We start from the raw sequence: 10,962 nt of genomic DNA, 5'->3' as shown, positions 1-10,962 counted from the left end.
GAATGGATTCAAACTTAAATTACTATCAACTTAATATAGACTGCTATATGCTGAAGATATTATACACATCTAATAGTATCACAAATCAAAAACCACTCATAAATATGCAAAGAAAATAGAAGAAGAAATCCAGATGGTTCACTAAAGAAAACCAGAAAACCATGGGAGAAAGACAAGAAAGGATCAGAAAAATCTTTAGAAACAACACAAAACAAGTAATAAAATGGCAATAAATATATGTCTATCAATAATTGCTTTGAATCTAAATAGAATAAAAGCTCCAATCAAAAGACATAGGGTGACAGAATGAATAAAAAAACAAGACCCATCTATATGTTGCCTACAAGAGATTCATTTTAGACCTAAAGACACCTGCAGATTAAAAATGAGGGGATGGAGAAATATTTATCATGCAATGAATATCAAAAGAAAGCTAGGGTAGCAATACTTCTACAAGACAAAATAGACTTTAAAACAAAGACTGTAACAAGAGACAAAGAAGGATACTATATAATAACAAAGGGGATAATCTAACAAGAAGATATAACAATTGTAAATATTTATGGACCCAACATGGGAGCACCCAAATACACAAAAGAGTTGATAACAAACATAGTGGTACTAATTAATAATAATACAATAATAGTAGGGGACTTTAACACTCCAATCCCATCAATAGATAGATCATCTAAACAGAAAATCAACAAGAAACAATGGCTTTGAATGACACACTGGACCAGACGGACTGAACAGGTATATTCAGAACATTTCATCCTAAAACAGCAGAATATATATATTTTTTAAGTACACATGGAACATTCTCCAGAATAGATCACAGGTAGGCCACAAAACTAGCCTCAACAAATTCAAGAAGATCGAAGTCATAGCATGTATCTTTCCTGACCACAATGGTATGAAACTAGAAGTCAACCAAAAGAAAAAAATCTGGAAAGATCACAAATACATGGAGGTTAAATAACATGCTACTAAACAATGAATGGGTCAACCGTGAAATCAAAGAAGAAATAAAAAGGTGCATGGAAAAAAATGAAAATGAAAACACAATGGTTCAAAATCTTTGGGATGCAGCAAAAGCAGTTCTAAGAGGGAAGTTTATAGCTATACAAGCCTACCTTGAGAAGAAAGACAAATCTCAAACAACCTAAACTTACACCTAAAGAAGCTAGGAAAAGAAAAACAAAACCCAAAATCAGTAGAAGGAAGGAAATAATAAAGATTAGGGCAGAAATAAAAAAATAGAACAGATCCATGAAACCAGGAGCTGGTTCTTTGAAAAAAATCAATGAAATTGATAAACCAAAGAGAAAGGACCCAAATAAATAAAATCACAAATGAGACAGGAAAAATAACAACCAACACCACAGAAATACAAACAATTTTAAAAGATTATGAAAAACTATATGGCAATAAGCTGGACAACCTAGAAGAAATGGATAAATTCCTAGAAACATAAACAATCAAATGGAAACAGGAAGAAATAGAAGATGTGAACAGACCAATTACCAGCAAAAAATATTGAATCAGTAATCAAAAAACTCCCAACAAACAAAAGTTCAGGACCAGATGATTTACAGGAAAATCCTACCAAACATTTAACGAGTTAATACCTACTTTTCTCATAGTATTCCAAAAAATAGAAGACAAAAACTTCAACATTCACTCTATGACACCAGCATTACCCTGATCCCAAAACCAGATAAAGACATCGTCCCTGATGGAAATACATGCAAAAATCCTCAACAAAATACTAGCAAACTGAATCTAACAATATGTTAAAAAAAAAAAAAAAAAAACATTTCTCATGATCAAGTGGGATTTATTCCTGGGTTGCAAGGGTGGTTCTGTATTCGCAAATCAATCAATGAGCTATATCACATCAAAAAGAGAAAGGAAAAAGACCATATGGTCATTTCAATAGCTGCAGGAAAAGCATTTGACAAAATACAACATCCATTCATGATAAATACCCTCAACAAAGTAGGTTTAGAAGGAACATACCCAACATAATGAAGGCCATATGAAAAACCCACAGCTAATTATCATTCTCAATGGGGAAAAACTGAGAGCTTTTCCTCTTTGGGCAGGAACAAGACAGTTGTTTTATTCAACATAGTATTGGAAGTTCTAGTCATAGAAATTAGACAACAAAAGGAAATAAAACGCATCATAATCAGTAGAAAAGTGAAACTTCCGCTATTAGCAGATGACATGATATTATATAGAAAAAGCCCAAAAGACTCCACCAAAAAACTGCTAGAACTGATAAATTCAGTAAAGTCACAGGATACAAAATCTATAGAAAACTGTTTAATTTCTATACCCCAGAAATGAAGCAGCAGAAAGAGGAATTAAAACAATCTGATTTACAGTTGTACCAAAAATAAAATATCTAGGAATAAACATAACCAAAGAGGTGAAAGACCTGTACTCTGAAAGCTATAAAACACTGGTGAAAGAAATTAAAGAAGACACAAGGAAATGGAAAAATATTTCATGCTCATGGATTGAAAGAACAAATATTCTTAAAATGTCTATATTACTCAAAGCAATCTATACATTTAATGTAACTCTATCAAAATACCAACAGCATTTTTTACAGAACTAGAACACACAATACTAAAATTTGTATGGAACCACAAAAGACTCCAAATAGCCAAAACAATGTTGAAAAAGAAAAGCAAAGCTGGAGGCATCACAATTCTGGACTTCAAGTTATATTACAAAGCTGTAGTAATCAAAACAGAATGGTACTGGCACAAAAATAGACACATAGATCAATAAATTAGAATAGAAAACCCATAAATAGACCCACAACCATATGGTCAATTATTCTTCAACAAAGCAGGAAAAATATCCAATGGGAAAAACACAGTTTCTTCAATAGTATTGGGAAAACTGGACAGCAACATGCAAAAGAATAAAACTGGACCACTTTCTTACAACATACACAAAAACAAATTTCAAATGGATTAAAGACCTAAATATGAGACTTAAAACCATAAAAATTCATAGTAACTTAGTTGACATTAGCTATAGCAACTTACTAGCTATGTGTCCTGAAGCAAGGGAAACAAAAGCAAAAATAAACTCCTGGAACTATATCAAAATGAAAACCTTCTGCACAGCAAAGGAAATAATCAAAAAAATTAAAGGCAACCTACAGAATTAGAGAAGATATTTGCAAATGACATATCTATAGAGGGTTAATATCCAAAATAAAGAACTTACAAAACTCAACACCCCCAAAAATAATCCAATTAAAAAATGGGCAGAACACATGAACAGACATTTCTCCAAATAAGATATATAGATGGTCAACAGACACATGAAAAGATGCTCATCATCAGTTATCATAAGGGAAATGCAAATCAAAACTACAAGAAGCTATCACCTCACACCTGTCAGGATGGTGAAAATCAACAACACAAGAAACAACTGGTGTTGACAGGGATGTGGAGAAAAAGGAATACTCATGTGCTGTGGGTAGAAACACAAACTGGTACAGCCACTGTGGAAAACAGTATGGAGGTTCCTCAAAAATAAAAAATAGAATTACCCTATGATTCAGCAATTGCACTACCGGGTATTTACCCAAATAATACAAAAACTCTATTTCAAAGGGATACGTGTGCCCTTATGTTTATAATAGCATTATTTACAGTAACCAAGTTATGGATATAGACAAATTGTCTGTCGATTTATGAATGGATAAAGGAGAAGTGGTATACACACACACACACACACACACACACACACACACACACACACACACAGTGGAATATTATTCAGCCATAAAAAATGAAATCTTGCCATTTTCAACGACATGGATAAACCTAGAGAGTATAATACTAAGTGAAATACATCAGTCAGAGAAAGACAAATACCATATGATTTCACTCACATGTGGAATTTAAAAACAAAAATATGGTGGGGGGATGGGGGAGAAAGGAAGACCAAGAAACAGACTCTTTTTTTTAAGATTTTATTTATTTAGGGGAGCCTGGGTGGCTCAGTTGTTAAGCATCTGCCTTCGGCTTGGGTCATGATCCCAGGGTCCTGGGATCGAGCCCCACATCGGGCTCCCTGCTCCACAGGAAGCCTGCTTCTCCCTCTCCCACTCCCCCTGCTTGTGTTCCCTCTCTCACTGTGTCTCTCTCTGTCAAATAAATAAAATTTCATTTTTTTGCCAGAGAGAGAGAGAACAAATGGGGGAGCTGCAGGCAGAAGGAGAAGCAGGCTCCTCACTGAGCAGGGAGCCTGATGCGGGACTCCATCCCAGGATCCTAGGATCATGATCTGAGCCTAAGGCAGATGCTTAACCGACTGAGCCACCCAGGCATCCCAATAGACTCTTAAGTATAGAGAACAAATTAATGGTTACCAGAGGAGTGAGGGGTGGGGGAGGGGGATGGATGAAATAGGTGATGGGGATTAAGGAGTGCACTTGTGATGAGCACCTAGTAAATAAAATAAGAACTTGTTAAAAAGAGAAAGGCAGGGAGCTCTTTCGCCATGGCAGGCAGGCCGATCTCCGAGTGGAACCAGGATGGCACTGTCTACATCGGGGGCCTGGACGAGAAGGTTAGTGAACCATTGCTGTGGGAGCTATTTCTCCAGGCAGGGCCAGTAGTCAACACCCACATGCCAAAGGATAGAGTCACAGGTCAGCACCAAGGCTATGGCTTTGTGGAATTCTTGAGTGGGAAAGATGCTGACTATGCCATTAAGATCATGAACATGATCAAACTCTATGGGAAACCAATACAGGTGAACAAAGCATCAGCTCACAACAAGAACCTGGATGTGGGGGCCAACATTTTCATTGGCAATCTAGACCTGGAGATTGATGAGAAGCTGCTTTATGATACTTTCAGCGCCTTTGGGATCATCTTACAAACCCCAAAGATTATGCAGGACCCTGACACAGGCAACTCCAAAGGTTATGCCGTTATTAATTTCACTTCATTTGATGCTTTGGATACAGCTATTGAGGCCATGAATGGGCAGTATCTCTGTAACCGCCCTATCACTGTGCCCTATGCCTTCAAGAAGGACTCCAAGGGTGAGCGCCATGGCTCAGCAGCTGAAGGACTTCTGGCAGCCCAGAACCCACTCTCCCAGGCAGACCGCCCTCATCAGCTGTTTGCAGATGCACAGCCTCCAACCTCATTCCCCAATCCTGTGGTATCATCACTGGGGTCCGGGCTTCCTCCACCAGGCATGCCTCCTCCTGGGTCCTTCCCACCCCCAGTGCCACCTCCTGGAACCCTTCCACCTGGGATACACCCAGCCATGCCCCCACCACCTATGCCTCCTGGGGCTGGAGGACATGGCCCACCATCAACAGGAACCCCAGGATCTGGTCCTCCTGAATATGGACACTTACATCCTCACCCATTCCCAGCAGGTGGGATGCCCCATCCAGGGATGTCTCAGATGCAGCTGGCCCACCATGGCCCTCATAGCTTAGGACACCCCCATGCTGGGCCCCCAGGCTCTGGGGGGCAGCACCTCCCCAACTGTCACCCGGAATGCCTCATCCTGGACCTCCTCCAATGGGCATGCCCCCTCGAGGGCCTCCATTTGGATCTCCCATGGGTCACTCAGGTCCTATGCCTCCACATGGGATGTGTGGACCTCCTCCACTAATGCCTCCTCATGGATACACTGGGCCTCCACGACCCCTACCCTATGGCTACCAGGAGGGGCCCATCCCTCCACTCCGGCCCACCCCCCGGCCTCCAGTTCCCCCTCGTGGCCCACTTCGAGGCCCTCTTCCTCAGTAATTTCTCGTTCTCTTGCCTCCTGTTCTATCTTCCCAATATCTTTTCAATTGCTTGGACCAATCAGAGTTGCTGTAACTCCCTATGGCTAAGGCACTAATCCCTCTCAGGCCTTTTTTTTTTTCCCTTAAGTGTAATGTTTTTCACAGGAGGTTTTATTTTTTTTTTCTATGTTGGTCGTGTTTTGCAAATGCACAGAGAAAATAAAACTAAACTCCTTGTTAAAAAAAAAGAGAGAGAGAGAGAGAGAAAGGCAATGTCACTTTATCTCTGTGGTTTTCCTTTCAAAAACCCCTACCCATACCCCAGTTTAATCATGAGAAAAATACAGGACAAATTCCAATTACTACAAAAGACCTGATAAATCCTCCTCAAAACTATCAAGATCATCAAAAACAAGGAAAATCTGAGAAACTCTTATAGCCAGGAGGAGCCTAAGAACACATGATGACTAAAAAGAATTTTGTGGTGTTCTGGATGTAATCCTGGAATGGAGAAAAGACATTAAGAAAAACAAACAAAAACAACAACTAAAGAAATCTGAATAAAGTATAGATTTTGATTAATTAATACAAGATGAACAATCGATTAATCTTACCAACAAATGTTATGAGTTGCATGTTCAAGTCTTAATTTATGCTAATCTTTCAAAATGAAATGCTTTCCTCCTTCAGTTATTTGAAGTCCATTCATTCTTTAAAATTATGCTGGAAACTACCTTTTTCACCAAATATCTGACCCTGCTACTCTAAACCTCAGTGATCTCTCACACTAGGCACTTAGTGTTAGAGTAGGTTTCAAGCCACCTAACTCCTATGTACATGTTATAACTTTCTTCTCCACTCTCTTTTTATCAGTGTGTTGGCTCCTTGAATAATTTCAAGTCAAGTGGCTATATCTTTACAAACTTCCTTTATATGGCAATCATCTTTGAATATAATTCTAGGCTTAAGGTATGTGGCAATTAAAATTTGTTGATTAATTCACAAAAATCATAAGTGATGAGCCCCAAGATACCTTTTCAGGCCCAATAGTGTGTCTAACACGAACTAAGTACCATTTTCCTGTGTGTATGACCTATAGGTGTTGATATTTACAAAACTGACAAAGACTAACTCATCTTTTCTTTCAAAGGACTCCGTAGCTCCCCAATGACTAAAATATGAAATCTCAATTCATCTGTCTCTTCACAAACTAAATTCTGCCAACAACTTTGACCTTAACCCCTTATAGTCTCCCAAATTTACATTCTGTTCCAAAAAATTAATTCAGTTTATTGGTGGAGGGCAAGGGGTATTTTCATGCTCTTCTCGCCCTCTACACATTTACAATTGATGTTCACTCTGCTGAAGTCATTTCCTCAATAAAGCCACTCCTAACCCTTCAGCTAGTAAGACTTAGGTACTTTTTCTCCTGCCTTTCTATATTATTTCAAAGTATTGTATCACCTTATTTCAAAGTAACTATCATAATACTTATTACAATGATGTAATTATGTTTACCTATCCATCTATCCACTGTACTATGAGACTGTCAGTAATAAGGACTATATTTTCTTCATATTTATAGCCCCTGTAACTCAGAGTAATTGGCACTTAATACATCTTCAAATGAGAACCTATTGAATAAATGAATACATGAATATGAATATGGTGTGCAAGGAAACAATGTATTCTAGCCAACATGATTCCCAATGCCTAAAAATCCACAGGAAGTTGGCATTGTTGATATATTTCCTATAATATTCCAGAGAACGCAACCCTTCTAAGAAATGCCTTGTGGGAACACCCACCAACCTTCTCAGTGAAAGATCTGAAAATTTAAAGCACATAGACCATGGCTGATATGCTATATCTATGGCTTTTCTTTATCACTTTATATTGTATATCCCTTATTACTTACATGCCATAATTCACCTAAACTTGCTACTTTTATGGACCTATACCGTGCTGTACACAAACCTTGAACAAACCATCTATTAGAAGCACAGATTACGCCTTTCAGACGCAAGCTCCCTTTGAACGTTCTCTTTAAGAATTTGAACTACCTGAAAATGTAATCTTATCTCCTATAAGCTTTTAACCAAGCAAATTGAATTTGCAAGGACATTGGTCAAGTGGCAGGCCTAGATAGACACAGAGGTAGAGCATTGCTTTCAAGATGCACTGATTATCACAGTATGGTAAAGCTGAGAGTAGTTTCCCTGCTTTCAGTCAGCATACATTTGGAGGCATGCTTACTATGTGCAGGTGTGATGCTAGTCTCAGGGACATTAGAGCTCCAGACCAACTGTTTCATTTTATGCAAGTAAAGACAGAGGTCTAGACAGGTAGATCGATTCTCTGCAACCACCAAGCTAATTATTAACAGAGTAAAGACTAGAAATCACATCTCCAAGATTTCCCATTCACTGACATTTCTTAGACACTTGACTGGCCGAGTTCACCAAAAGGAAAAGTCCACCTTTCCAGAGTGCCCTCAGCTCTGAAATTCCACCATCCATTCCTTTGGGCCTCCTCTCTTTCAAATTCACCTGAGAGGAGTAAGAAACTAACATTAAAATATGTAATACTTCAGAATAAATTAATTCTTAAGTGTGGGGAAAATGGAACAGCATAGAAGTACTGGGCACCTGGCAGGGAAATCAATAATAAAAAAGCAAGAATAAGGAGCAGGAAGGAAAGAAAATCTAGGTGATGCACCGACAGATGCCAAGTGCTCACAACTTTGCCTCAGGCCAACCTGGCCTGTTTCAGAATGGAGTAATTAGCTTGCTCAAGCTTGAGCCCTTGGTTCCTCTGCCAGAAGGTTTCCCTGTGGTGTATAAACTTAGGCAGACCTAGTGAAAAATCACCCATGACACAGAGTTTGCTGCAGCTTAAAAGGATTCCTTCAAGAGTGCTCACTCTGGAGTCCAAAGAACAAAGAGTTTCAAGTGTTGATTGCAACGCTCTCCCTTGTTTGGGGTCAGAAACATCAGCAGGAAGAAAGGACACTTAAGAAAGGATTTTTTTAATTGTCAAAACCAGAAGAAATTCTAGCAAGGGCAGAAGCTTTCTGATAAAAGACAGCTAAAAAACAGCTTACTCTAGCTGCCTGATTTTTTTTTTTTTTTTTTTTTTTTTTTACTCATAAATTGATTAGGAACAGTAGGTGGACTCTGGGTGAAAGTAGAAAAGAACCACTCTGGACAACCCAAAGGTCAAGCTTAATGGGGCTGTGCTTGGGCAGGTGGCCAGATGGGTGAGTGCCTCCTATTCGGAAGAGAATATCAAAGGGAAAGGTTGATGCATTGCACTTCAGAAAGCCATTTTTCTCTAAGTTTCATACAAAATCCAGCCACTAAAATCTAGGACCACAAATGGTAAGAATGAACCTATTCACTCTGCTTGTGGAAGGTTCCATGAGCACCAGAGTGTGCAGCTATTGCTGCCAATGACCCTTGAAGCAGTTGGTATCAGATGTGATGGCAGCAAAAGCACCCTCCATAGGAGGACTTTGCCAAGTCGATCTTATGTGGCCTGGTCTGCCTCTTTCACTCAGCCTCTTTGGGCACCAAAAACACCTCAGAAGGAGTCGATATATTTGGAAGCTCTGTCTTGAAGAGGTCAACAAAAAGATAGACTGGATACCATTTCATTTAGAAATGAGAACTTGTGTCTCAACGGAGAAGCACTCATCAAAGGGGAGAGAAGGTTTAGTCTTTGATTTGGAATCTGTGTATTTGCTGTGGGTTTTCACTTAGAAATATAACACCAGACAGCTCTGATTTACAAGCAAAGCTGCAAGGTGTTTGGTATTCTGCTGATGCTAAATCTGTACTTTCTTTCGTCTGTTTCTTTCTTTCTTTTGGATATTCATTGTGGAAGAATTAAATCATAAATGTGTAGAAAAGAGTACACATGGGTGCATTCAGGTACCCATCACTGAGATGCAAAATAGCAACTGTTGGCCAGTCTTGTCTCCCAGCCTTCTCCCTACGTCCACTGTGTAATTTTAAAGCAAATCTCAGATAGCCTATCATTTTGTCATACACACTTCAATGTAACTTGCCTTTGTACGACCTGTATTTCTTAAGATGTTTTTAACTGGTACAGAAAAAGTTGGTTGGTTCTGCTAGGGATCTGATGCTGCATTCTTAAATAGCACAACCTCCTCTCTATGCTCGGAATTGTTTCTTCCATTGATGATGATATGCCAAAGAGCCTCTGATTTGGAAGCTTAGTGAGTAGTTAGAGACAAGGGGAGAGAGCCAGTTGATGGCATGGTGATTGCTTCTGCCTGGCCCCTTGGACAGGGGGGTTCAAGTCTCTTTGATTCAAGGCAGGGCAGAAAGTGGATGGAATAATTTCCATGTGAGACTCAGTGAGCATCTCAGTCTGGGGCTAGCACCTAGAGAGGTTGTTTAGGGGAACACAGAAACACAGAGAACACTGATCAAAATAAAAACTCTTTGGGGGCCCATGTGTGAGATGGGGCTTGGCAGAAAGTCACTCTTCTGACTTTTGCATGGAATTTAGCAACACTGACATTCTGAGATTTATACAGTAGTCAGAAGTAACTGCATTAATAGAGTTTCAGGCGTTTACACATGGACGTTTTCAGCTCTGGCAAGAGCAAATTCCCACAATTCATTCATTGTTTTGCTTTTTTTTTTTTTTTCCTTTTATTTACTCAAGAATATATTAAGCTCCTACTATGGGCCAGACACTTTGTGTTACTGTGATCATAGCAGAGCTCAAGATAGAAAAATTTGCTCCCATTTTAGAGGGAAAGTGGGGCAATATGCCCTAAATATATAATTTCAGATAGATAAATGCTGTAAGAAGGAAAGCAAACCAAAAAAATTTTTTTAAGATTTTATTTACTTATTTGACAGCACAAGCAGGGGAAGCAGGAGGCAGAGGCAGAAGCAGGCTTCTTTCTGAGCAGGGAGCCCGATGAGGGACTCGATCCCACAATCCTGGGATCATGACCTGAGCTGAAAGCAGACACTTAACTGACTGAGCCACCCAGCTGCCCCAGCAAACCAAATTTTAAAGAAGACTAACTTCAGGCGGAGGGTGGTATTTTATACAGGTGGGCATGGAAGGTCTCTATGAGGAGATAACTTCTGAGACGAGGCCTGAATAAAATATGGGGACAAGGTACCCACAGG

The 10,962-nt window shown here is 39.3% G+C and overlaps 1 pseudogene; it reads left to right on the top strand.

Moving 5' to 3' along the window:
- Positions 1–4,533: 4,533 nt before the first annotated feature.
- Positions 4,534–5,807, top strand: LOC113924065 (annotated as a pseudogene).
- The last annotated feature ends 5,155 nt before the right edge of the window (positions 5,808–10,962 follow it).

The sequence above is a fragment of the Zalophus californianus genome, chromosome 2 (genome assembly GCF_009762305.2).
Source record: "Zalophus californianus isolate mZalCal1 chromosome 2, mZalCal1.pri.v2, whole genome shotgun sequence".
Classification (NCBI taxonomy): domain Eukaryota; kingdom Metazoa; phylum Chordata; class Mammalia; order Carnivora; family Otariidae; genus Zalophus; species Zalophus californianus.
Note: the sequence above shows the minus strand (reverse complement) of the source record. Positions and strands in the feature narration are given on the sequence as shown.